The 24,679-nt window shown below is 38.3% G+C and overlaps 5 non-coding genes across 5 annotated transcripts; 3 read left to right on the top strand and 2 right to left on the bottom strand.

Moving 5' to 3' along the window:
• Positions 1–640: 640 nt before the first annotated feature.
• On the top strand, positions 641–712 carry trnaa-cgc (transfer RNA alanine (anticodon CGC)). Its single transcript has one exon. It is a non-coding gene; the product is annotated as a tRNA-Ala (tRNA).
• A 4,183-nt stretch (positions 713–4,895) lies between these two features.
• On the top strand, positions 4,896–4,969 carry trnan-guu (transfer RNA asparagine (anticodon GUU)). Its single transcript has one exon. It is a non-coding gene; the product is annotated as a tRNA-Asn (tRNA).
• Positions 4,970–10,734: 5,765 nt separating this feature from the next.
• trnal-uaa (transfer RNA leucine (anticodon UAA)) lies at positions 10,735–10,817 on the bottom strand. Its single transcript has one exon. It is a non-coding gene; the product is annotated as a tRNA-Leu (tRNA).
• Positions 10,818–12,112: 1,295 nt separating this feature from the next.
• Positions 12,113–12,223, top strand: trnal-caa (transfer RNA leucine (anticodon CAA)). The gene is made up of 2 exons: positions 12,113–12,150; positions 12,178–12,223. It is a non-coding gene; the product is annotated as a tRNA-Leu (tRNA).
• A 3,764-nt stretch (positions 12,224–15,987) lies between these two features.
• trnat-agu (transfer RNA threonine (anticodon AGU)) lies at positions 15,988–16,061 on the bottom strand. Its single transcript has one exon. It is a non-coding gene; the product is annotated as a tRNA-Thr (tRNA).
• Positions 16,062–24,679: the final 8,618 nt, after the last annotated feature.

Consider the following 24,679-nt stretch of genomic DNA (forward strand, 5'->3'; position numbering starts at 1 on the left):
TGCCTCTTAAAGTTTAAGAGTCTGCTCCTTTCTTCCTGGTATAGAAATAACATGTTCCATCTTTGTTTACAAACACCACTGTAAATTATTTGTCCATCTCTAAAGCCTGCGTGTATTGACAAGGCAATTCAAAAGCACATATTAAATAAGAACACGATCCTTCTTGTTACCATTCACGTGGTTGGAGCGTTGTTTCGCCCTTTAACGTTCTTCTACAATATTTACAGACAGGGCTTTATCACTGGAGTTGTGTGCATCGGTCCATGAACATCAATTGTACTGCTGTTTTTCTATGCGTAATTTAATCGCAAGCACTTAAAAGATGCAAAAAGGTTTCAAGGAAAACATAATTGAAAGACAATCGAGTAAGGAGGTAGAAAAACGCACCCCCCCCCCCCCCCGTTGAAGAATCAACCACCGTCGCCCATGTGACTGGATATAAAAATAAATTATTCATTTTGCCCAGTCTCTGGAAGCTTCGATGCGATTATTTTCCCTTCCTTATTTCTTCATTCCCATTAATTTACTTTGTAGTAGAAGAAACGCGAAAGTGGGAAACTGCAGGCATTCTTCGTGAAGGGTGGATTGTGTTCAGTAAACATATGAACATCTTTACGTCAGTTCCACCATCGGTAGGCTAGGGGATGTAGCTCAGTGGTAGAGCGCATGCTTCGCATGTATGAGGTCCCGGGTTCAATCCCCGGCATTTCCAGGTGTCTTATATTACTGTGCTCACATCGCAATCTTCTGGTGAGTGAGAACTCTTTGCTCGTGTTCATAGAGAGCCAGGTTTACACAATTAATTTCAGTCACACACGAAGTGCTACAGTGTTGCTCTGCTGTTTTAAATGTACCTCCAAAGCATTTCGTTCTGTTAACTACCAAATGATTTGAACTAATTTAACGTCATATTCAGAAAATCCAGAGAAGGTCATCAGACTTTTAGTGGCTGTTGAAGAAAACACCTGTTGAATCTCACCAGGGATTTCTTGAGAGATCATTCAGCGAGCGAGTCCTCCCTCTGGACTCCAAACATTTTTAGTTAAACTGTTATTCACATATTCTAACGAAGAGAAACGTTAGTGTCTTCCGGTGTGTGAGCCCATTTCTCAAAAAAAAGTTATATAAATTTAATTGTTCTACTTTTTAGGCTTGCATAGTCTTATTAATATTTCAGTTAAATTTTAACTGTAGTTTTTTTCTGTAGTAACATCAGTTGATATTAATATTAGTCCTGATTTATATGTTTTTGTCATGGTTGATCTTAAGTAATTTTGTAATTAGTTTCAGTTTTGAAAAATCGCGCAGAGAAGCTACCAAAACTGGTAATGTTCATATAATGTGTAATGCAATAGCAGCATTTTGGGTTGAAAACAAAAAGTATATCTTGGTATGAATCCTAACACATCATAGACAGTGTTCTAGGACTTCTCGCTTCAGATAAAGTTGTCAATACATCATCGATGTCTACTCAATCAATATCAGCAGTGTTATCGCTACCGAGCGGTAATATAGATCCTGGCAATACTTCGTGAAATCATTGTAAGAAAATCCAAAATACTACGGAAGGAATCAAATTTATACGTTTCTTTGGATCGAGAATATGATCATTATGAGACTCAAAACATGCCTGTCTTTTCTTTTTTCGAGGACAAATGGATTATTGAGGTGTAAAGATGGGTTCAAAACCAAAATCACCTGCTATCGCTGCTGTTTCTCCAAATCCTTCAACTGATCATCGATATCGAGGAATAATATATAGTTTCTTCAAATCCTTCAACTAATCATCGACATAGAGAAATAATATTATACAACTTGTGGTTTTCTGTTAATTGCCAATTTGACTGTAATTACATCTTCGTTTACAGATGTCTTGCATGTATCACATGGTATAATAGTCGTCGTGCGTCCTCAGTTAAAATGTTTTAAAAAGTACGACAAAAGTACAACATTTATGGTTACATCCATATTAAAATGAAGGTAAATATACCAAGATATTAAAATACAATTATACAGTTCTAACTTAATAATGCCTGTGAAGTTTTCCAACAAATCCGAACTGTAATTTTGAAATATTATAGCTGAGAATGAAAAGAGAGTACAAAGATCAAATTCAATGAGTGAAAATGCACCAGTAGTTCTCTAAACTGAGTTTCTTCCCTGAAATGACTCGCTAGCGAAGCACCAAGCAGCCTTGAACGGATCGCGGAAATCAAGTATACAGTACAGATGGATTCAGAGTGTGCTTTCCAACTTTTGTGCAACATTTTCCTTTGATAGGGCAGAGTTGTTTTCACAATCTGGGTTAAATAAAAAGGAGTGACGACAGTGTTAAACAGCTTTCCTTCTTGGGGAACAACGGTTGTGTTCCATATTTCTAATTATTTTGGTTTCAAGATCGCAATTTAGTGTGAAACATAAACGCCAGCTGGATAAGCTTTATTAATTTCCCTCACGGGATCAATAAAGTATCTATCTATAAATCTCTTACACGTCATTTACAATGGCCTTTCAACTAATAGCCCGTGCGGGGATCAAACTCTAGCTGTTCGTACAGTACGAGTTGCGTAAGGCTCTGTTACGCGCAGATGAGAAACTAACCTCTGCTTCTTCATTATACACACAGTGAGCTATATACGCGGGCTTACTGCCTCCTACGGGCTCTGTATTTGATTGCGGTACAAGACCGGCCGTTGAGTTAAAGTGAGACGGGTGTGTACATTAAAAGGCTCATAGCGTCCCTGGGAGGGCTCAACCCACCACCCTTTTGGTTAACAACCGAACCACAAAGACTCATGTACAGCTAACACTTCTCGGTCTCGGTGAAAGTGATACACTCCGTAAAATTTCCAGAGATTCATTTATTTTTAAATGAAAATCACCAACAGCGGCCGAGATCTACTGGAGTTTTTTCATTCTATACTGCGATTTCTGGAGGGTACCCTGTGGAAATACGAGTTTTGACGAGAAGGGATGGACATATAAGGTCAAAAGGCTTGGGGAATTGAACTTTAAGGTGAAGACTGCGGGTTCAGTAGCAGCAGAACCTGATCAGTATCAGTTGACTCCGATATACTTTGAAAATGAACTTGGGGATTTAGAGTCAGACGTGCTACCGTTGCACCATGGGGTACTTAATTGAAAAAAATAGGAAAAAAAATCAGTGTTCCTGGATCTGTAATTGAGAACAACACCTGCACAAGAGCTGCGCAGGAAGAATAAAATGTGGTCTGGGAAGAAGAGACTCTCTTCGGAAGAGCGGCGCTCTTAACGGATTTTTTTTTGTCTCCTTTGGGGAATTCAAAGGGGCTGAGAGATGTGAACTCGTGGCGCAACGGTAGCGCGTCTGATTCCAGATCAGAAAGCTGCGTGTCAGCTATTGGTTTTTCAGGTTCTGCTGGTCCTGAACACGGAATTCAGACCATGCAGTTGAGTTCTATCTGTACACCACATAGATAATCTAAACAAAATAGAGCAGTACAGGACACGCAGTGTGGAGCTCACACAGCGAATAGCCTTGAACACAAGAGAAAAGGCACCGTTCACATCTGCTAAACATCACGTCCAACTTTAGAGACAGCTGCATCAGAGAATGGAATCCCGGAAGTTTCAGATAACTTCTTTTAATTCAGGTTCAATCAAACCTGAAAGTTAATGAGTTTCCGGACACTTTTGTTTTATTAAAAAAGTGTCTGAAGCCTGAAAATGTAATTTGAAAAAAAAAACGCTATTGTACATTTGCAGGTGCTTTTTGTAACGATTTGCTATTTCATGCTGGAAAACAAAGGAAACAGACCCAACGTTTGCTTTCAGGTGCGGTTCATTACATAATAGACATCTATTACTGAGGAGCTTGAATATAATTTACACGAGCCAGGTAGAAGTCGAACCTACAATCTTATGATCCGAAATCAGACGCGTTATTTATTAAACCGCTGACATTTCACATAACCTGAATTCCCCCATAGTGTGCTCAGCGCCGCTACTAGTAATGCACCGCTCCGTCTAAAATTTCAAAGTGAAAAACATGTGTTTTCTGATTTTTATGAGTTTTAAAATATAATCTCTTTAAATATGACAAGGGTTTTATGTTTCGCACTGAAATTCCGATTGATTGAGAATTCAGAGAAAGACTGTTTTCTTCCACAACACCATATAATTATCACATCCACCAGACTCTCCAACCTCTCCAGACCTTGCTGGGTGAGCAATTGCTCCGATAAATTAGGTCACGTATCATGTTAAATCATTTCTTCTCAACACATTTCCTGGTGCACGTTTTCTCTATGAAAAAAAGTACATTTTTCCCTTGCACGATTTTTCGTTTTTATCAAAGCGTACAGAAAGAAAAAAGAAGAAGAAATAGTGTCGCAAAAGAACTCTGTCGCCCTTGGGAGATGTCAAACGCATTGGACATGAAAAATGCCAGATTAAAGCCAGTTCTCTTCGTTTCTCAGTGTCGGGGCTGCTATGTAAAAGAGGCAATTTGCTCTGAGAGCAGGTTCAGCGCTTACTAAACGCAGATGTCTCAGAGCGGTGTGTCCAAGTGGCTGTAAAAGGTGATGGTTGTCCTGTCACCGTAGCTTAGTTGGTTAAAGCGCCTCTTTATGAAACAAAAAAAACGAAATTCAAATCCCAGCCGTGTCTTTCTTCCTTTCTTGTAGTACAGAACGTACCATTTTGGGCACTCACAAAGGGCTTGTTTTCGTTAAATGCATGTGTTCATTTCCTTTCTGGAAAACTTATTTTTGATGAAATTCACACAGCTTGCGGAAAATGAAATCCAATTCTTGGTTATCAGTGCAGAAGAAATATTACCGGCTGGCAAAATAAACGGTTAGAGATTTTTTTTTTTAACCGGGAATTTGTGATTCGAGAGAAAAACATACATGTCAGTCTCTGTGGCGCAATCGGTTAGCGCGTTCGGCTGTTAACCGAAAGGTTGGTGGTTCGATTCCACCCAGGGACGAGTTTCTTTGGCGATGTAAATATTGTCTTCGGTCGATTGGATTTCTCAGCGAAACCATAGCCATTTTAATATTTGCAACAAATGCGAGTGTTTAACACGTGTCAGGATCACCAGGAAATGTCCAATAATGCCCACCATCGTAACTCCCCAGAAAACCATATTCACCCAAGAAAAATGATCGTCGAATCGTCATTTATACTCCAGTTGAATCCTCTGCTGAAATATATTAAAAATACAATGCAGGTTTGTTTGAGAACTTGACAAGCATTGTTACGATAGCACTGTGCAGTTGGATTTTGATATTTTGACATATTTACCTTAAATTTAAACATAAATACTATACAGTCTATTGTAATTTTAAAATATGTCAGCTGAGGATGCAAAGGGTTGAAAGGGAAAGGTCAGAGGGTATAGTAACAACAAGGTTAGGATTTGTGGAGGTGGTAGGGGTGTTGATGGTTTCTCTCTGTAGAGGATGATTGAATGTTTTATCCTTCTCTGAAGTGAGAAACTGGAAGAGTTGGGAGTTGAGAGATCTGATGAGGTTAGATATAAAAGGAAGTTGATGTGGAGCTGTTAGCAGTAAAAATTACTTAATGTCTTTGATGTTGTCATCAAAGATAAACTGTAGTCAGCAAAGATAAAAAGAAAATTATCTTTGCTTACTGCCCTGTCTTTCTCACACCTGAAGAAGGCTCCACAGCCGAAACGTTGTGATTCTTTTCTTCTCTTTTCAGCAGGAATAGTCCTTTACTTGTTCCTTTGCAGCCTACGCTTGCTGACACAGCTACTCACCTGATATTTAACATTCCTATAATCACAAATATGAATACCACTGTGGGTATTTTTTCCATGATTATTTATTCTGTCATTGAAGCATATTTTATATCATACCGAAGTGTCATAATCACTGAAAATTTTTTTTTTTTTCATTTAGAAAATAAGAAAATGATAAATCACTATGAATTGCATTTAGCCTGTTCTGATCTAGATATTCTATATACTTTAACATGCCATGTTCACAACGTCACAACTCATTTGTGTTGTAATAACAAATGTACATACTGTTGGTGACATTGAGATTTTTTGGTAATGAGGAAGGAGGGACATGCAATGTTCACAGGATCAAATTTAAAAAACAATACAGTAAAATTTATTGTACTTCGGGATTATGAGAGCCTGTTACATTGTGTCTCACACCTCAGTGTCAGAATTTTGAGACGTTTTTATAACCAGGGGGAAAACACTTTAACCAAATCAGCCAAGGTGCTGTCAGAGTATTAACATCATGTCTGCGTCGGTGATTACAGCTGACTATCGCTGGAGGACAGTTCACTGTGAACAAGTCAACCTCAACTGTTCTATGCTGCATTCTACCCTAGTGGTAAATATTGGTTTCCGTGCGTGTAATATTCCTTTTTTTGTCAAATATTTTCAAGCACAAAGTTTGCTGTTGAAAATAAGCCTTGTGGTTCTCAATGTTGTGATCCTTTTCCCCCAGTGTCACCCAAATTGATACATTGTGCTTTGGCAATTCTTCAGGCTATATTGTTTAGAGGAGCTCAGTTGAATTAGTTTGCGTAGATAAAGTATTTCTTTTCCCTTTAATCCTTTAAAACATATTACATTTTCAATACATTGTATCTTTCTTCCTACTAATTGTAGCGGCAATGCTTGTTAATAAGACAGAATTAAGTGTTGCTGTGCTTTCCCAAATAAGGCCCCATCTCTCTCTTCATCTCTGTGGTGCAGCCACAGAGAAGCTATTCATGCAGGCTGATTTAAAGATGTTTTCTTTTGATAAGGGACAGCTCCCAAATGGGGATGCATTTAGCTAAGCCTGGCTATCATGATCAATGGTCATCCATTGGCGCCTATCTGTCTAGGGAGTGCCAGATGGACATCTGGACTGCATTCCTAAGTGTCAGGAGTAAGTGACTCACATCTCACCTTGATCAACCAATCAGGGACTGGTAGGGCCGAGTAACCTACGTGGAATTCTGATGCCCATGGAACTTTCAGCCAATGAATGAGCTGAAGTTCCTCCAGGTAAAAACAGGCAACACAGAGCTCCCAGAAGGAGAATTTCTAAGGAGAATTCCAGGGGTGCGAGACTATTCTAAAGAATTCCAGGGAAGGACGGCCCAGGAGCAGAAAGGCTCCCAAGGGCAGGACATTCTCGCAGCGCGCCTCCTGACCATCCTGATACATTTTCAATACATTGTACTGAATCATTCTTCCTACTAATTGTCATCATTTTTTTTCTGGCTTGATCTTGTAATCAGAGATATCAGAATATTCCTTAAAAACTAGTAAAAGAAGAGGGACAGATTCGTGCACACTAAAAAATATGAAAGGGAAGCAGGACACAGTAACCACCAAACATCTTATAGATTATGAATGTGCCTGAATTTTTTCAGTGATTTAGAGGGTTCTGCCATTTTAGATGTTATGCTGTTCCTGTGTGATGTATCAAATGTGTTATTTAAATCTCCAGTCATTACTATATCAGTCTTAAGGCCTTGCAGTATAGATTGCAATTCATCCAAAAATGCCAAGTTTCCCACTGGTGATACACACAAGGAAATTCATGTACATTCCCCCCCCAAATCAACAAATTTAAAATCAAATACCTCCCTCCTCATCTGCAGGTGGAGAGATTAATGTCAGAAGAAATACAGGTTTAAAAGTCAGGAGCATTGATAGTCCTATTTTAAAATTATGCTTAAATGCTCACAATATATTTAAAACGTTCTGTAAAATGCAAAAATAATTAAAAAATATTAAAATAAGGTTAAAAGAAATGATACACAGTTATAAAGCTCAGGAATGATCACTTTGAAGTTACAATCCACTTACAATATGCCAAAAATGGCAAGAATATGTAAAACAAGTGTATAAAATTAAAAAAAGTTTAAAATAAATACTTAATACTTTTAAAATTCAGGAATGTGATTGGTCAGATGCTTACGATGAGTGTTGCTGGTGTTTCGTGTGATTTAGCGAATTGAAACAAAATATTCAATTTAAAAACGGCAAGAGCTCGTATGAAAAAAAAGTTCGTAATGTAAGTATCTTTGTTGTAAGAACTGCGCCATAACTAGTGACTGGTTTATATTCAGTTATGTGCATTGGGAACAAAAGGGAAACTTACATGGATTTTATTAGGTTTTAGGAATCAGAAAATGTATTTTTACACGTTTATGCCTAAGAGCAGAAATAACTTCCTGCTTTCAGCGCTTTTATTGTTTCTGCTTGTAACCTCGAACAGAAAAACCCAGTACTGACTCACAGAAACGCCCCGGAGTTTCGGTGTTTCTGGGATTTAAGAGGGATGTATGAAGACAGTAAAGGGGAGTTTTTTTTCCCCCGCTGTAGAGTATGAAGGCGGTGTGACGAGTCTGGAGGGAGGAGACGCACATTCCGCATGGAGAGCGCAGAGCAATGAGTTTCACCTGCAACTCGCCGAGTCCTGTCCTATATAACCGCTGAGCCCGGGTACCCAAAGTCTCCAGCCAGTGTTGGAGATGTACAATTTCAATAGTTGTTTTTTTAAGCAGGAGCCGGGATTTTTTCGCTGCTATTATTATTATTATTATTATTTTATTATTGGAGTTAGTGGTTACTGTGCTAGACTGGCGCGAATAGCGCTTCTATTCATTTTCTCTGCTCAAATACTCTGCTGGGCAAAGCTTAAATTAAAACCTTTTTCTGAAACATTGAGTGTGAGGGGTAACAGGTGGAGTTTAAAGCCAAATAAAGGGCTGTTTTGGATGAAAGCAGTAGATTGGGTCGAGCTCGTTACTGACCTCACTCACGCAAACTCCATACGAGGTGTTCGGGGCTACGATAAAGAGAACAGTACCTCCTTGTGATGTATCAAGAATACACATAATAATGAAGCCCATTTCCGCCAGGGAGTGAGAAAAAACCGCGCTATGGTATCTCATATTTGCGATTTCGAAATTATCCCCATATATTTCTGTCCTTTTGTTATTGTAACGGGTTCTAGGGTTTCTGTCCTTGTCGCTCCCGCCCTAGTTCATGCCTCACTGTATAGGCTCGAACCCAGGTCTTGCCAACTAAGCTAAAGACCTTCAAGTAAAAAAGGAATTGTACCAGAACTCGTTTTGGATAGGTTTGTGAAATTTGAGTTAGATACCTAACTCACCAGAGCTGTTTTTATAACAAAATATGGGAACTGGAAGAAAAGCAATAGGGCACTGATGGAGTTTATAGACTGTGATGCAAATACAGGAATAACTAAGAGAGGAGGGACTAGTTCAGGAGCACAACCAGCTCTCCCCTGCCCAATCTCACAGCAGGGTCTGTTGTACCCCAACATGAAATTCAGAATCTTGGAGCTCAGCTTTTGATCACTCAGCTGAGAGATGAGCCCTGGGCGTATGGGGCAAATACGGGAGACGCGTTACTCGAGGGAGAGTTTTTATCCCTAAGGGATGACTTGTTTTACAACAGCAGACAATATAATGAAACAAAACCTCTGTTCTGCTGCTTCAGGCTGGTTCCACTGGGAACAAGTGGGGCTAGGAGCTCGTGAACAGCAATTGGCCCAGTGGGCAAAAGATGTAGAATATACTTCTATTAAACACATACCTTAGACATATAAATGTGGTCAGCACAAAGCAGACAGAGCAGTCCCTGAATTCAAAGAACAGATTTGTTAAAATCCCTTGTACCACTTTAGATTGATCTCGGTTAGAACAAGACCATCAGACGTGAGGGGAATTCGGAACAGGAGCCTCTGCTTCGTCGTTTATTGAGCTTCTGATCAACGTCTGAGTGAAAATTATTTATTGTCTTTGATTAAAGTACACAAAAGGGACCTTCCTACGAGCCGGAGTCAAACCAGCGACCTAAGGATTCAACGCTGTTTCCACAACAGTCCTCCGCTTTATCAACTGAGCTATCGAAGGGATGACAGGAGTTGTTTCTTTACACATACTGCCCAATGTAGTGTCATGTTCCGGGTGATTTAAATCCCAGTTTAACATCAAGTTTCCAACTCGTTTCCTTAGTCTTGTTTACCTTGAATTTAAGACACGAACCAGGATTCTACTGTATAAACATCCAGGAATATTACACAATGTTTGATGGGGCATCAATCACTCCAGGCGGAAATTGACTTATTTTTTTTCTAGAGGGATCATATTAAACCTTTCATTTGGATCGAGAAGAGGATCACCATGAGACACAAAACATACCTGTCTTTTTTCTTAAAATCGAAGAATTCTTGAATTTAAGACTACAACGAACTCAGCCTGCAGCTCCTTAATTAACCTGTTCTTAACTTCAAGGAACTCAATCCTGAGCCCTCTAGAGGTTACTGAAATAGAGGACTGATTGAAATGAAGAAATTCAGAAGCAGACTAAGCGGAACACTGGATCACATTAGAATATTACCCTTTATAGTGGGAATAAAACTGTCACGACATAATGAATTTACGCATCAGTTGCTTGGAATATCATTGTAATATTTAATTTGCTTTCCTGTCACACCACTTTTATTAATTATGAAGTTTATCAATACACGTTTATTTAAAACAATGTCATTTATTATTAATACAGTTTCATTCCGTCTTTATTAGAAGCTGTATCACAGATAATGCATATAAAGCCTTCAGTATGCGATTGTGAGTTCAGTTATCCCAGGGAGTGAAGAGAACTGAAATTAAGTAAAATGACATTTAAATAGAGTGTAAGTCTTAAAAGTTACCTCTCACTTCAAAATATTTACAAGACTCTACCAGGAGTGGGGTTTGAACCCACATGGACATTTGTCCATTAAGTCTTAAATCCAACGCCTTAACCACTTGGCCATCCTGGTCAACAGCGACTTTATCTCCGTTGTTTAACATTTCAATATGATTCAACTATTTAAAAAAAATAAACCAGGGCCCTGTCACAGAAACGTACCCCGTTCTGCCGCGCAACAAACGGGTACTTAGCACAGTACTAAAGAGGAGCTGTGTTTACTGTCAGCAGACATTTCCTCATTTCGAAAGACGTTTTCGCCTTCTCTCAGCTTTTTAAAGACGGTCATAAACGATCAAGAAGTAATTAATTTCAGTTTGAAGTCTGTTTCTTTTGTCTCCGCTTTTGATGAAGAAAAGCCGTGCGTGGGAGATCCCCTCTCTGAAGAAGTTTGCCGTCACCCTGCAAGAGAGAAGATCCATCATTCACCGAGGCAACCGCTGAGACAATTAACATTAAACACGTGAAATGCGAGATGCTTTCTACTTAGGGATTTTTTCGTTTCTACTTTGTCAGAAGTAGGACTTAAACAAAGGTCTCCAGGAAAAGCTGCAACCTAAACGCAACACCTTAGACCACCAACCATCCAACCTGTGTCTCTTATATGGAATTATATTTTATTTCTTTCTACTTGTTGAAAATAAAAAAGTGAAATCATGTAATGAGGGAAATGTCTTTTTTCATGGGAAAAACTAGTACGAGCAAATGTAAAGTTAGAGCAGCGCTCAATAAAAACGATCAGAAACCGAAAGCGCTTCTTATGCGGATCAGTATATTCCGATGCCGGTGGTTCTGCAGAATAAGAAAAGCCGATCTCAAAGCAGTGGGTTGCCATTACGGCTACTCTGGCTGCAGCTGTTTTAAGATCTACTCAGCGGCACAGAAAGTTGTAGGAGGTCAGACTGGTTTGCGCTGTCTGAAAAACAGTATGCGAATTTAAGCTTATTTAAATAAGATTATTTACAATATAATACATGCTCCAAAAGCGTTAATCCTGCAGTGGCTGCTATTTGAAACGCCTTCATAAATGACGTGTAATAGAGATTTATGCAGCTGGCTTCTATGCTTCACAGTATGTTGCAATCAGGAAAATAAACCTATAAGAAATGTACAATACAAGGTCTGTTCCCAAACGTGAAAGCTGTATTACACTGATGTCGGTCTTTTTGAAATAATCCAGATTGTAAAAACGACTGCGCCCTAGCAGATCAAAATATTACAAGAAGGCTGTAAAGCACACTCTGAATCGATCCGAATATTTAATTTCCCGGTCCGTTTAGGCTACAACAGGCAATTTTACGTTTATCCAGCAAAGCATTTCTCAGTTTAGTGAACTACTGGTGCTTTTAAGAGATCTGAACGTAGTTCGTCAGGATGGCCGAGCGGTCTAAGGCGCCAGACTCAAGGGCTCCTGTCTTTCCATTGCTTGGGTGTTCTAGTCTCTGAATAGAGGCGTGGGTTCAAATCCCACTCCTGACAAATAATACCTTTTCTCTGTCCTGCATTTTCCCTTCTTGTTGCGCTCGCTGACAATGACAGGAAGAGGAAAACGGATAAACCGGTTTGCGGGCACATGATGGGCAGGGAAATGCTTCGTGAACACTTCAATGTGATTAGCAGAAAGTCAAATAGGCTTCGATTCTCCCTTACGTTCGGGCTGCCTGTAATCGAGTAAAGATTTACTGCAAAGTATGTATTCCAATGTGAAAGACCGAAATATAAAGCCAGAAGAAGATTTATTAAAACATATCTGTTTTCCTTGTGGTTTATCCTTTATTTAATTAAATGTGGCATTGTGAAATCAACCTGTAGCCCTACCGAATTTAGTCACTCTCCCAGTGACAGCGGCAGGAGCAGAGAGATTATATCAGAGCTCGAACAGAGAGTTCGGAAATCGAGGGAAATTGATTTACAGAACATTTTATTAAACTTTCCTATCTGCTCGGCCTTACTGAAGTATTTTAGCTTTTTTTTTGTCTATTTCTATACTTTACAGTTGTAAACTTAAACTTGTCCGTTTAGCCAGAGAAGAGAGATATAAGCGCTATACCCCACGGTAACCTCCGATTCCAATAACCTTGACTAAAGCAGGAAGATCAGTTTCTGCTCGAGACAGCAGTTTTCTGAACTGTAAATCTCCAACAGTAGCTGGAGACGGTGTGTGTCCGGGTTCAGCAGCTATACAATTCACGTGTCCTCCCTCCTTTATTACCTTCATACACTCCTCTTAAACCACAGCAAACTCCCGGAATATTTCGGTGAACAGGTAGTGGGTCTTTCTTTCCGAGATCACAGGCAGAAAAAATAAACACGCTGAAATAAATTTCCTAAAATCCAAAGAAATACAGGTACGATTCTGATGTATCTCAATAGTTTTGGCACGAATTTGCAATGCTAATCTATTGGGCTCTGCACGCGTGGGCTCGAATCCCACTCCCGTCGGTTTGAGCCTTTGTGTTCTGTTTCTAAATTGGGTTGGCGGTCTTTTGCTACTTTAGGAGAGCAGCAATATTTCTAGCGTTGGCTGAACATGGCTTAGTAGCTGACAGACAATAGTCTCTTAATATTTCGGCTAAATTTATGTTTTGTACTGCTTTCACCTGATATTAATAGTAGTCCTGATAAACGGTTTTGGGACATGGCGCATCTTGAAAAATGTTCTTGTGAATTTCAGTTTGAAAAAAATGCACGCACCAGAAACCGGAACTGGTCGTGTTTACATAATACGCAATGCAATAGCAAAGATTGGATTTGAAAATAAATCTTGCTACGAGTCCTTAGTTGTTACAAGAGGCGTTTTAGCACTTTTAGCTCATAAATCCATCTTCCATTTGTACTCCATCAATATTAGCAATGTTATCTTTACCTAGCACTAAATGTAGCTCTAAATAAATGCAAATTTTAAAATACATTTAAAAATAAATGCTATTCCATATATTGTAACTTTGTGGTATTTAGAATTTTTATCTGAGGATGCAGGGGAAAGTATTATACAACTGTGAAAGAGGCTCGGATTTTAATACAATTTCGATCAAAAGAAAACCAAAATCCGTAAGATTGAATTTGACCTTCAGTTGAAATATTTGAAGAAACTCTCAAAGAAGCAACTGCAGTAGTGGAGAGATTTGATCCGATGTTCCGATGTTTGCAGTTCAATAATCCATTCGTCCTCGAAAGAAGCAAAGGCAAGTATGTTTTGAGTGTCACCATGATCCTCTTCTCAATTCAAAAGAAAGTTTTTATGTGATCCTGTTCCCACTAGAAAAAGAGTCGATTTCTGCCTGCACCGATGTCCCTTCAAATGTTTTATAAGAACTATGGACGTTTATAGAGTAGAAGCCTGGTCCATTTCTTCTACTAAACGAGACTATGGGAGTGAGTATTTTGATATCGAACTGGGATTTAAATAAAGAGGAACACTACACTGCATTGGGCTACGCGTGTGACAAAACATTTACTTTCCGATAGCTCAGTTGCTAGCTCTTAAGACTGTAGACAACAACAGCAGGCGTTTCTTATGTCCCTGGTTTGAATCCAGTTCAAATGATGGTGTTTTCTTGTTCCTTAATCAAAAAGTGAAAATTTCGAATTTGTCTTTCACTTTGATGTTCACCCGAAACCTCAGTATACAAAGAAGTAGAGGCTCCTGTTCTGATTAATCCTCAAGTCTGATTGTTTTGCTTAGACCTTTAAAATGTACACTGTTGACTGTTTGCGCTTCCTAACACAATTAAAAACCCGCCGACAAGTTACCGATCGGGAGTTTAGTTCAGTGATAGCGCGCACTTAAGACTCTCTGTTTTCTATCGCCGGCATCTTTGTATTCTTTTTAAACGCGATATCTTTTATTCTTCGTGTGTGAATTTCAGGGAGACTCATAAACCCTTTGTCTGTTTTAAAGATACATTATTTTAAACCAGACATAATGAAAGACGGAGTAATTAGACACACGTACAAAACACATGAATCTAATTGAGAAAATGTTGACCGTGGCGATGTACAGTATTACTAGCTGCTCTGAACTCAATGTGGTGCTGTATGGGAATGCGATGCAAACGCCAGTGGCACAATGGATAACGTGTCTGATTACGGATAAGAAGACTTTAGGTTTCTACTCCTTCCCGGTTCGTGAAGAAGCTTTTAAACCACGCTACTCAACACTGACATCGTAGTGTGTGCGGTCCTACACAACCTTACTATCAACTAGATATGTCTTCTGTTCCATCCCGATTCTTTCCGCACATTCCTGCTATTTCACCACCGTTATTGTAGGATAACAGCCACAGACACGAGAAGATACACTATTCCGAACAAATGTCTTGAAAAATCACGTTGAAAAGGGTGACAATACGTTTTTTTTTTGTTTCTTTAACGTAACCTTACTTTTGCCTGTAAAGTTCACATTTTTTTCTGTAGCCGCAAATCCCCAATATTTCTGCTGTCTCCCGAGAAACACAAGCGTGAAGTCAAATCATATTAAATAACACAACACATCTATTAATTTAACACCCAGATGTGACAGAACACATGTAAGACTTACACACAGCCTTTAATGTGCGATAGTGAATTTGCAGGTATCCTGGGGAGGGAAGAGAACTGATATTAAGGAAATACATATTTAAAGGGGATGCAAGTCTTAAATGTGTTTTGTCACATCTGGGTGTTAACTGAACAGTTTTTTTAGCATTATTTATTGTGTTTTGACTCTATACTTGTGTTTCTCAGGAGACAGCAGAAATATTGATGTTTACATTTATATTCACATTCCCGGTGATATTGACTTAGGTACTCAACTATTTACTTGTAGTTTGACTCGTGTCAAAAGTTGAAAATCTCTGCAAACATCAAGATGGCTAAGGACGTGGAAAGAAACTCAATCACATTTAGAGAAGGTAATGTTTAGATCGGATTAATTCGAAGTGTGTCTCTGGGTGCGTTTGATCTACTAACGTTGTGTTTAACTGAAGGACACCCTGACTGAGTGTGCCATAGAAACTGACACACGTCGTATTTTTTCTACATTCACAGATTTTTGGCTAAAGTAAAAAAAAAAATCGTTGTCATTTTCTTGCCTGCTGGCAGTAATTCTTTTGCACTGATAAGAAAGATGAGCAATTTATCTTTCGCAATGTGTGGATTTCTTGAAAAACAAGTCGTGCCAAAAACGAAATGAACATTTCATTTAAACATAATGCTGAAGAATATTGTCTGTAACAATAAACGGTGCGCGAAGACAGGATGACAGGCACCGCTGGGATTTGAACCCAGGATCTCCTGTTTACTAGACAGGCGCTTTAACCAACTAAGCCACGACGCCGGCAGCATTCGCCTCTTTTACTTCCACTTGGACACACCGCTCTGAGACACCTGCGTTCAGTAAGCGCTGAGTCGGCTGGCTGAGCACGTTGCCTCCTTTACATTCAATAGGAGCCCCGACACTAAGAGAAAGGTACAGAAATGGCTTTTATCGGGCACTTTTCATGTCCAATGCGCTTGACATCTCCCACGGGCGGCAGAGTTCATTTACGACACTTTTCCTTTCTTTATTCTTTCTGTACTCTTTGATGAAAAAAAACGAGCAATCATGTAAGGGACAATGTATTTTTTCATAGAGAAAACGTGCACCAGGAAATGTTGTGTTTAGAAGAAGTGAGTTAACATGAAAAGTGACCTAATTTACCGGAGCAAATGCTCACCTAGCAAGAGCTGCTTTGCTACAAGAGAGAAGTAGAGTAAAGACGTGATCATTTCACACCGTTGTGGAACAAAACGCTTTTTTTGTCAAGACAGAAAACCAGGCTGCTCCAGGTGAGGCTTAAACTTTCAACCTCGGCATAACTCCACTGATTGTCATTTTACTGTACATGGCCTGAACCAGGAAGAAGATTGGAAGTCAAGACGTTATGGTGTTGTTTTAATACTTTCCTGCTCTTTTAATATTCAGGTTTAATCTTTTATTTGGGAGTACTTTCAATTGATATTAATCCTAGTCCCAATGAACGATTCTGGGCCATGGTGCATCTTAAATAATGTTCTTATAGATTTCAGTTCCGAAAACAACTCAGTAGCAGGCTATGCAGAACAAGTGAACACATTTCGAACTGTTGTGAATGCAGTGGAAATAATTTAGTCACTAAATAACAAGCTTATGCACCACTCGCTTGAAAATTGTTATATTTAACAAAAATTGCTTTCCAGACACCACAACTATTCACAATAATTTTATCAATACATGTCTTAATGAAAAGTGTAATTTTTTAATAATTAACTTTAATGTCCATCTTTATTAGTAGATGTATTACATGTACAGCCTTTAATATGTGATAGTGAATTTTCAGGTATCCTGGGGAGGGAAGAAAACTGAAATGAAGGAAATACATATTTAAAGGGGTGTGTTCTGTCATATCTGGGCGTTTGAATAGATTTGTTGTATAAGTTATTGTGATTTCACTCTATACTTGTGTTTCTCAGGAGAAAGTCGTTACATTGGGGGTTTGAGGGTATAGAAAATATGTTGTGCTGTACAGGTAAATGTAAGGATATGTTGAAAAAAATGTATTGTCACCTTTGTGAACGTCATTATTAGATATCTGTTGATCGTTTAGCGACCTAGGCCTCCCTCTGGACTCTGCACTGAGTTGAAAGCTACAGTAGCTCCTCACTGCTTGTCCTGTATTGTTACCTGTGCTCTCGTCTGCATTATCGATGTGCAGCACAGCACCAAGAACACCATAAACTTTGTGACGGAAAGTGCTTAAGAGCATAAAAAATATTGAACATTTTAAACATTCATAGAACAACTTGAAAACTGAGGGACAAAAGACCATCTATTTTGCAGGTTCACAGTAGTTGCAAGAAAACCAGTCGCCTGACTAGTGACCTAGAGATAAAAAGTTCGATATTCTACTGACTGGGCTATTCCTGTCTACTCAGTTTCTCTCTGAAACAACGTTTTTCAAGAAATTTGCAAAATTTGAAATACAATACTTGCTTAAAAGTGCAGATTATTTTTTACGCAAAACTGCAAATGGAGAAAACAGACTCTTTGGAGTCTCTGTGGTACAATTGCTTAGTGCGGCCAGGTTGGGACTAAAATTATAGTAAGGTGATGGTTCAAGTGCATCCAGGCACACCTTTCTCACTGTTCCAATGTGAACATCTATGGAAAAAATGGCATAAAATATTTAACAGATTATTGACCTAATTGATACCGATGTCTTACCACTTGGCCACCACGCCTGCAGTTCCACTTACTTTCCCATCAAGGCTAGCATGTTTTTTAAAATACAAAAAAGTTCCATCTTTGAGCACAAATTGCCATGGTAGGAGGAATAAAACAAATATGACTGTTCAAATGAATTCTATTGAAACTGATTTAATCGCGCAGAATCTACAACAACAAAACCATGATTCTTAACAAGGAGATACTGGGCAGCAGTGGGATTCCAGCTCACGCCCTCGAAGAGATGGAGCTTTAATCCAGCTCCTTAGAGCGCTCGACCAGGGTTACGCTTGATAGCAGCTTTTCAGCACTTGTAGTCTGACTTTGTGGTGTTATGCTCCATGGAAGAGACTGCACCTCCTTTTTTCGAGATGCTTTCTCTCACTTGGTGAAATATTCACTTCTTTGGCCCTCTGAATATAGTTCTTCTGTTAAGCAAGCTTCAGACTCTGCTTATAGCGCCCGTGTAGAGATTTTATTTTTACAGGAAGACGCATTCCGAAACGTATCTCTGTAGTTTTAGAAAAGCTTTGAACAGCGCACAAACAGTATTCTAATTTCAACACGGCAGATCTGTGCAGCAATCGTACTCGATTTGACTGTGATTCTGAAATACTTCTAGCAAACATATTCAGGTTTCCTTGAACCTTTAATAAAAAAAAAAATACTTTGCGATGTTCCGCAGATGTGCAGTGTGCCTTTCCTCTTGTCGTATTCAAGAGTACTCACTGCGGGAGCTCCTCACTGCGTGTCCTTTACTCTACTGTGATTTCTTTTAATTTATCTACGTGGAGTGTGGTGAGAAGATCACCTTGAACATTTTTGGTTTGTGAAAGGAAACACTAAAGAAAATACAAGTGATGAACATTTAAAATAACCACAGTACAGCTAGCAGAGGGAAAGATAAAAGATGATTTAGAATGACATTCACAATAGATTGAAGAAAAGCACAACCGCTCAAACAGGGACTTGAACCCTGGACCCTCAGATTAAAAGTCTGATGCTCTACCAACTGAGCTATCCAGGCCCCACAAGAAAAGCAATACTGTCGGGATTCTTGCAAGTCACGTCTCTTCTTGTTCCGAAGCGCAGTCGTACCTGACCCGTCTGGAATGACCGCTGACGGACTTTATCCAGAAGTGACGGCGCCACTCCCAGTAGAATGAGAGAGAAATACAGTACGACACGAGGAGTCAAGGGACTCCCACAATTCATCTTTCCTCACATTACTGATTTTTTCACAAAGAATTTGACCTTTTCACAATCAGATTTTTTCACATTTAATAAGATCCTTTAATCAACAACATTTAAGAAAGAAAACAAATGGAACATTTTTTGGAACAATAATAAAAAAAAAACCTTCAATGTCTTGGTTGTATACGTGTGCACACCCTTTATAAAGGGGGTAGCAACTGTGCTGAAATTTAACCAGTCACATTCCAGATCATGTACAAAGGTTATTTGCCTTTGCCAGACATCAATTGTATTGATTCGTATTAGTCCTATTTAATATCAGCTGATCACATACAGACGCAGCCATTCAAAGTGCGTGTTATAGACACGTACTGCAGGTGGCGTCGCGCATTGTGACGCAAGATGACGCGAGGCACCGCAGTACGTGATTGGTTGACCGACAGGGGCACTCGTGGTCCGTTGGTATGTCGTAGAAAGACTTACAGTAAACGTCTTTGCTGTGCCCGTTGTAGATATTGAATTTTACCACTGAAAGGAAATCTTAGTAGCTGAGCATAAAAAGAATAGGAGCATACTGTAACGCGTGTGAAGGCCATAAACGATATTAATTTTGGAACATAAACATACAGTATATGGCTGGTCTTGGTACTTTAAAGAAAAAATACACACCAGTATTTCATTTCTCCCTAAACATTTTAAGCATCGAAGTCTTTAACTAAAGAGATACTGGAGTCAACAGGCATACTTTTAGAATTTGATTAAAAGGGAATATAATTTTGAATCGCGTATATATTTTATGAAAGCAAGATTGCTCAGCTGGACAAAAGTACACAACCTACCTTTATCAGAAATATTTATGCATCAAAGCCTTTACTGAAGATATTACTAATAGTATTGATAATGAATGACTTTGGACAAGCTGTATACTCAAAGTATAATTTCTTTAGCACATTTGTACAAGCACTTGAAATCTGTCCAAGCCATATTTTGTCAGGCATTTTGTTTTACTTCAACGGGCATAAAAACTCCCTTGCTTTTAACAGGGCATTTCATAATTTCTAACTACGAAAATGATTTAAAATGTGACACTTATCATTCAACTAGAGCTCAAAATATCACAAGGATCCTCAAGAGCACAGCAAAGACTGTATTAAAAGATACTTGTATGAGATACATGAGAATCCAGGCTTTTTTTATCAACGCTTTCTTTTCCGTATACCAGATTTTATGGAACCACTTCAGAAGGGTGTCAGCCAGTCAGATTCCAGGAATCGGTACTTAAAAGAAAAATACACACCGGTATTCCATTTCTCCTTAAACATTTCAAGCATCGAAGTATTTAACTAGCATGTGAAATAGCGTGTGAAAAAGTGGTAGTTTTAAGCTTTTCTGCTAATATAATATGGAATCGCGTATCTAAAGAATTTAATAACGATATGATTATATTCGTGTACTGCGACAGGGCTATGTAGGGCTGTTTCGCCTCCCTATCATGCGAGTTGTGTTGTAGCCTACTGGTCTACGTGCCTGATTAGCAATTTTCAGATTGTGTGTTCAATTCCAGCTGGTGCTGGACTTTTCTTTTAACAAACATTTCTTCGAAAAAATAGAATAGCGATATTATGGACAATCAATTGACTTTTATATTTCAAAATATCGCAACATGATCAATTCTAAGTCATTTTTGATAACAATGAATAGTCACCTTCTTCCCTTCTGCGGGAAACGGTCCCTGCTTCTGCTTCCTGCTTCTATTGTGTGTGTGTGTGTAATAGAGTAAATTTGTATAGAGAAATGGAGGCTGGACAGTATGCGATACAATATAAACATTTATATTGATTTAAATCGTGTTTTGATTTAAATCGCAAACGCGTGTTTAATTATATGTGTTTTTTTAATCATAATCAGGCTAATGCAACATAAATTGATACAGTATCTCTGTCTTATTTTTAGTAAATAAAGTGCATTTTTGCACACTATATGTGCAAACGTTTTATGATATGTCGCTGTTGTGAATGTCTGTGGACATGTGCTGGCTGGACAGGAGGTTCCACTGTACACAGAGATCTTAGAAGACAAAGATCAGACCTGGGCGCCGACAGTCAATCTGGACAAGACCAGTTATGGTTTTCCAGAAAAAAAGCCAGACCCCAGGGAAACAGCTACAAATTCACACTTAACAACACATTAACACCTAACAACGGGAGCAGGGACGAATTAGGCCAGTACCCACTATTGTTAAACATACAGAAAAGGATATTAAAGTATTGAATATTAGTATTGGCTTTAGTATTAGCCATACAGAACATTAAAGTGCCCCTTTTCCATTCAGCGGGTGCCTGAGCCGCTGTGTCCTATCTTCTGACAGTCGCCGTTGTGAACAAACATTTCTTTGGAAAAATGAGACGTTTCCCTTTGTCAGAGATATAAATATATAATATATAAATAAATTAAATTTAACTAACATTTGAAATAGCATGTGAAAAAGTGGTAGTTTAAGCTTTTCTGCTAATATAATATGGAATCGCGTATCTAAAGAATTTAATAACGATATGATTATATTCGTGTACTGCGACAGGGCTGTGTAGGGCTGTTTTGCCTCTCTCTTCATGCGACTGTACCAGGAAGAGGATTTCTTTCTATTCGAAACGTGTATTTTAAAAGTTTAAGAAGTAAAAACCTGACACAGATTTCTAAACTGATCAGGATCGTTATCTTTGTCTTGCATAATAATGTTCACCGCTCTGTCCAGCAAATTAATAATAAACTTTATTTTATATAGCTTTTTAAACGAATAAGTAGTTAGATTGCTCATAAACCTAATCACTTGCTTTCTCTTTTTATTTAGGCTCAGATTTCAACTATAGATCGTATTATTAATAACCATAATAACAACCAACCAACAAAAACAACCATATAAACATAATACCAACCAAAAACATAGATAACAACCACAATACAAAATCAAATATATCAAACCATTATACTCTCGCAAATTCCTCCAATTATCATAGTCCCGCCCCTTATGCAAAACCAAACCCTCCTCCCATCCCAGTTTCTCCTCTTTATCATAAACAAAATCCACCTCAATTTTCAACATAAAGCATTACTGCTTACTGGGTTTTTGAGTGGGGGGGGGGGAGGTGTCTTTCGCTGGAAATCTCGCCTGCTTCTACTTTACGACTACAACCCCCTCTCTGCAGGAGTGCTGGCTGTGACGAATTAAACCGGTTTCACAGGTATTTTCAAAGTAGGAAGTACAGTGTTAACTGGTAGCTGGGCTCCTCAATGAAATCGCTTTAACATGCTAATGTGTTGGTGTAACAGTCCGGGAGTGGCAAGCTTCTAATGTCAACTCGACTCGATTGGAAGACAATGAACGTATTTTAGCCCTAAATGAATTAATAGCAAACATGGTTTACATAAAATACAGTTTTCCAAGAAAGTTTATAATAATGCGATCTAAAGTTGAAATCTGAGCCTAAATATAAAGGAAAAGCATTTTCAGAGAGCAATCACGCTGTGTTTATGTAGAAAAAGCGATTAGGTTTATGAGCAATCTAATTACCTATTCGCCTAAAACGCTATATAAAATAAAGTTTATTTAGAGATGAATGATCAGTGTCGCAGTTTAAATAATTTTCGTAGGAGGGCTTGGACAGATTCCAAGTGCATTTTTGCAATTTACGTTGTAATACAGTTTAGAATACAGTTAGTCTAAGCTTTATCAGCTTTATTTATGGGTTGCAATTTAGAAAAAGTCAAAAACCGCACTCAAAATGCAATTTAGAGCTTTCTGGCAAGAGGAGACACCCAAATTATAATGTAACATACCACTGTTTGTGCATTAACAAAGTTATACTGCAATTTTCCTTAGATACGCGATTAAAAAAATAAATTTTTTGAATCCCCGGCGGAACACACTCCATAAGAATCAGCGCTTTTATACAGTATATCGCCTTTAAACACATATATTTAAACACGCGTTTACGATTTAAATCAAAACGCGATTCAAATCAATATAAATGTTTATTTTGTAACGCATAGGTGACTAGTCATTGTTATTAAAAAGACTTCAATCCGATCATGTTGTGATATGTAGAAATATAAATTTGTTTGGTGCGAGTGAGGTTTTATTTAATCTCTGACCAAGAGAAACGTTTCATTTTTTCAAAGAAATGTTTGTTAAAAAATAAAGTCATAGTTCCATGGGATTCAATCACAGACCTTGTGACATGGGAGTCAAGAAACTAATACACAGCGCCACCAGATTTGATAACGCTATAAAAACGCTATAAAATAATGTGACTAGGCACAGAACAAGTTTACAGCACAGTACAATAATAAATGCTGACCATGACTTTAGAAGCATAAATTACCTTACACTCAATTTAAACACAAGCTGTCTTTAGCCCTCTAAGCTGGTTCATACAGAAACGTAGAGATCCAGGCTCAGAACACACAGCTTCATTAGCGAATACATATGCAGAACTAGAGAAGATGTTTTACAGAGGATGGATTTTTAGAAACATCCCATCAGTGACATCACTGAAGTCAACTCCTAGGTACTGTAACTGTCGTGTGGATAGTTTCACAAGAATCAGACAAAGGTTTAAGCATCGCTTGTTCTAGATAAAACTGCAAAAAAAAAAACAACAACCCATAATGTACTTCTTTGCGGCTCTGTTTGCCCAAATCATATATTCTCATCGTGAAATTTAGAAAATAATATTATGTAACCAAAATCCGCAATATGGAAACAGAACCTGTGTAATTGTTGATAGATGATGTACTCGTAACATTTTTACAAGACGAACTACAACATTTAAAAAATGACTTGTATGTACTTGATATCTCTAATCAATCCACGGCGACATTGTTAAAGCAGAGTCCCAGCACAAAACGAAACTAAAACGCCCTGGGCATATCGTTTCGCGCTTCTTATTAGTTTCTCAAAAGTAATTTGACCGTATGAAATGCATAATATAAACCTAGAAACATATACGTGAGCAGTATTTACGTACTGTAGTATCGGTGTTAAGACATACCTCTCAAATACTGTAAATCAAGTTAAAAATATCTCAAGACCGATTCTGGTCATAATGAAACCATGTTTCGTGTATGTTTTCTTTAAAGTACCGAGACCAGCCATATACTGTATGTTTATGTTCCAAAATTAATATCGTTTATGGCCTTCACACGCGTTGCAGTATGCTCCTATTCTTTTTATGCTCAGCTACTAAGATTTCCCTTCAGTGGTAAAATTAGATATGAATATTCAATACTTAAACGGGCACAGTTAAGACATTAAATATACATATACATACTGTACAGTATACAGTACAGTTTTTATACGGTAATATGTTAATGTTCCTAAATCAATCTCTTTTATGAGCATGTGAAAGGCATGGTGAATCGATTCTCAAAAATTACTGTACTTTGCATGATTGGAAACAAATGCGTGATTGTGAAATGCTGTGGTGTTATTTTTACAAAGACGGTCAATGAAAGAAAGAATG

This window comes from Atractosteus spatula, unplaced genomic scaffold (genome assembly GCF_055471065.1).
Source record: "Atractosteus spatula isolate fAtrSpa1 unplaced genomic scaffold, fAtrSpa1.hap1 Scaffold_95, whole genome shotgun sequence".
In the NCBI taxonomy this organism is placed as follows: Eukaryota; Metazoa; Chordata; class Actinopteri; order Semionotiformes; family Lepisosteidae; genus Atractosteus; species Atractosteus spatula.